At 46.1% G+C, this 3,899-nt stretch overlaps 1 protein-coding gene across 1 annotated transcript in view; it reads left to right on the top strand.

The window, feature by feature from the left end:
- Nucleotides 1-3,899, top strand: part of SPTY2D1 (SPT2 chromatin protein domain containing 1) — a 48,327-nt gene that overhangs the window by 632 nt on the left and 43,796 nt on the right. The window lies entirely within an intron of this gene.

Here is a 3,899-nt window from a genome sequence, read left to right as displayed (position 1 = left end):
GCCTCGCTCGGCCCCGGCCCCGGCGGCGTCAGCGGCGCCTCCGCCTCCTGGCCGGGCGCCCTTCGCAGCCGGCAGCGGCCGGGCCGGGCCGCTGCCCCTCCCCGGGGGCGGCCGCAGCGGGGCGGCGGCGGGGCCGTGCCGAGCCCCGGGAGCGCCGGGGCCGCTCCGCGCCGACGCTGTCCCGGGGCTCGGCGATCCCTTGAGCAGCGCTGCCGGAGCCCGCTCCCCGGGGGCTCCGGCCCGGCAGCGCCCCGCGGGTGCGGAGCCCCGGGCGGGACAGCGTCCCTCGGCGCCGAGCTCCAGCGGCGCGGGCACCGGCGGTAGCGGGCGCTGGGCAGCGCACCCCTTAGCCCTCGCTCTCTCCCCGGCCCATCCCGACTCGGCTCCGCGCCCCGCACGCCTGCTCCCCTGCCTGTGCTCGCACACCCCAGCTCCGGCTTCTCTCCTCCCTTACCTTCCTGTGGCTTCCCGCCTGCTGCTCTTGCTCCTGCCCTCTCTTTCACATCCCTGTTTCTTGCACAGTCCCCTGCGGCCTGCCACTCTTTCTCCTGCAAGGACTCCTCCTCGAGTCTCCACCACCCCGTATTTTTTTCTTTTCAGGGGCTTCTCTTGTTTCACAATTTCCCCCTTAACACTTCCCATCATCTCCATCTTAAGAGGTCCTTAGCAAACCCTTTCCCTTGCGGCGCTGGCTGTACTTTCCAGCCGTGGTCCCGCTGCCAGTGCCTGGTAATGGCCCCTGTCCCAGGACTGGGTCCCTCCCAGCTTACATCCCCATCCTCATCCTTCTGCCAAGGTCATTCAGAGGCTGCAAAAATATTGGTGTTGGCAAGGAACATTTAATGTGGGATTCGAGTGATGGGATGTATCAGCTCAGATTGAAGTGACCTTGGGACTACCTTTCATTTGTTTTTACTTAAGGATTAATATATAAGGATGCAGAAAGCCACTTTACCTGTAAAACTCACAAGTTTTACTTAATGACAAAACAAACAGGTAGTTAAATAGTTGATGATTAAGTAATTTGCTATTTGCAGCCTGAGCAAAAGTCATGTTCAGTATTTATCACATTGAGGGAACGCTTTCTTCTATAAAGTAAAAAAAAAAAAAAAAAAAAACCAACCAAAAAACACTGCAATTCTTTTGCAGTCTTTGTGAAATAGATTGGTATCACTCTTCTGAGGACAAAATGTGTATGAACAGCAGTCCTGAGGTCCCACATGGGCAGCACAATTCCTGCCAGTAGAGATGTGTAAATAGAGAGGGCAGTGTTTAGCCCACCACCATCTGATGGCACCAGGATGGACAGTGCAACCTTTGCATCATTTAGCCATCCAAGAGGGATTTCTGCCCCAAAAAAAGACCCTGCAACTCTGCACTGTCAGATCAGAGAGGCATTGCAGTGAAACCAATGGTAGGTAAACATCAATCAAATGAAAGCAGATTTTTCTCTGCAAAGCAAAGATCTGGGTGGCCACAGCCAGGGAATTGGGTGCTGGTGTTACAATTTCAGTTAAAATAGTTCAAAATGGGTAGTAATAATTTTATTAAGTAAGAAGAGGATAAGCTTTGCCATTTGGGGGAAAGCTAGGTGAACTAAAGAAGGGGAATAGATTTCTAACCTTTTCGTAATAGAGACTTTGCCCTTCTGAAATCAAGGTCCCTAGCAAGAGCAGCACGAGCACAGAGGTATTTTGATGTTCAGTGATGCAGTTCGTTTGCTGCTGTACCGGATTTTCAGAGGGACCAATGGACTCACAGAACTTGGGCTCCTAATCGCTTTTGGAAATCCTTCTGGGACCTTGATTATGTCTTGGCTTTTCAATATATTAAAAAAAAAAAATCTGCTCCTTGGTCCTCAGCCAAATGTTCATCTGCTTATCCCAGCCTCTGTGATGATCCAGGCCTGTGCAGTGGGCAGGGGCATATTTGCATTTAGTATTGTCCCTGCTGCACCAAAAGTGTGAGAGGATTTTGGCAAGAATGCAGCTTTAGATTAGTTCCTTTTTCTAATGCAGTTTCTGTCTCCAGTGGCTGCCAGCTGAAGCTTCACAAAGTCTCACATATAAGATATTTCTCTGTGTCATAGATGCAAACATTCAAAATACATTAACAGCTCAGGGTAGGTTTTCATGCAATGCTATTTTCTCAGGGAAGCCTATCAGAAGTGAAGGGGAAACTGTGTGCAGGTCCTGACTTCCCCACCTCAAACAGGCACTGGGAAAGTCAGTCTCATTTGGTTTGCTTGGGAAGGGGTTGACCTTATGGGATTTCCAGACAGTTACTTTCACAAAGCTTTTAAAAATAGAGACTCAGAAGCTTAAATGGCAAATATGGTACTTGGAATAATCTATTATGTAGTATTATGTTTATGTAATAAAGAAATGGCTCATATGACAAAGATTTAACAAACTGAATATAAGTTGGAAAATTTTTGTTGTTTATTTAATCTTAGATTACTTTTATGTTCTTTCAAAGACTTGCAAAATTTTTCATGGATTACGTCCATATTTCTACTACAAAAATAAGTGTTTCATCAATGGTAAGTAGGTCCTTGTAAGTGAAAGACACCTCAGAATATAAATTAGAATTTTGGATAGAACAGAAATTACTTGCATATCATTTTACATTTTATCTAAATAACAGAAATATTTTATGTTTAGTCTAAGTTAGGAGTACCTTGGAATGCAAACTAGGAATGTGGATGTTGCAGAAAGATTTTACATTCCATTTAAATGCAGGGTCTGATAGAAAGGATCCTGGCTCAAATCCATCCCCACTGTAGAAACACCAAGCATCAGATGAAGAAAAGAAAAGGGGTACAAGGCTGATGTCATAACACAGTCAAATTTGTCTTGGTCTGTGCATGCCATGCTTTTAGTGGGGTTTTTCTGTTGGTAGTGTTGCAGTCTCCTGTCCTGACTAAGTGCAGGCAAAAGGGATCTCATGTGGCTCATCACAACATTTTCTTCTCTATCAACTGCAGGAATTTAACAAAAAATAGAAACCAGTTCTAATTTGGGGTATGTGTGGTATTTTTAACTCACTATCAGTAGGCAAACACAGAGCAGTAATTACATGAGCATAAATTTATGGGGGTTGGGTATAGCAACAAAAAGCATTAAGTACTTCTGTGCATGTTTGTGCCTTAAAATACTGCTGGGCCATGTTTGTGGTGTGGAGGGGGGAGGCGGAAAAGACAGCAAGAGAAATCTGTTTATTACACAGGGAGGAGGTTGTCCTACCTCCAGCAATGGCTGGAAAAGCTGCAAAATGTTTCTCACATGCAGGTGCCTCTGGAATGAAGGGTTGCATCTCCTCTCACTCTGACAGAACGGGCTTTGCCAGTGGGTCATGGAGCCACATGCTTTGTTTTACACTTTCAGATTTACTATTAATACAAAAGTGACTGGGAATTAAACTACTCAAGAACCAGAAACAAGCGTACTATTAAGGGCTGGAAAGGTTTTATTTTAATTCATCTCTGTGAGCTCCTGAGCCATTTTCTTGCTGGCTGCTCCAAGCACAGCATCCCAGTTCCCAGAGCAGCAGCGTCTTCAGGATCCATCCAGTGTGGCTTCCTATTTCGTCATATCCAACTTTTCTAGGCTTGTTTGTAGTTTGTGTACTGGCCATTGCACAAGTTCCTGATTCTTTTCATGTCAGGTAACCTGGTGCTTCTTTCTGCACATAAGGAGATAACGGGGCTGTTTTCTTTCTGTACAGATTTATTTCCTGATCCCTGAAGAAATGCAGGAAGTGCAATTGCTTCCCTCATGATGACAATTTCCATATTGACTATAAAGTATTAAATTTAGACAGGAGAATTAACTTCTCAGTGAAATGAAGGGGGGACACTGCAAATTCATGTCTCCTGAGAGCACTTTTTCAGGCTATTT

The sequence above is a fragment of the Cyanistes caeruleus genome, chromosome 6 (genome assembly GCF_971803275.1).
Source record: "Cyanistes caeruleus chromosome 6, bCyaCae1.hap1.1, whole genome shotgun sequence".
In the NCBI taxonomy this organism is placed as follows: Eukaryota; Metazoa; Chordata; class Aves; order Passeriformes; family Paridae; genus Cyanistes; species Cyanistes caeruleus.
This window is presented reverse-complemented; position numbering and strand designations above follow the sequence as displayed.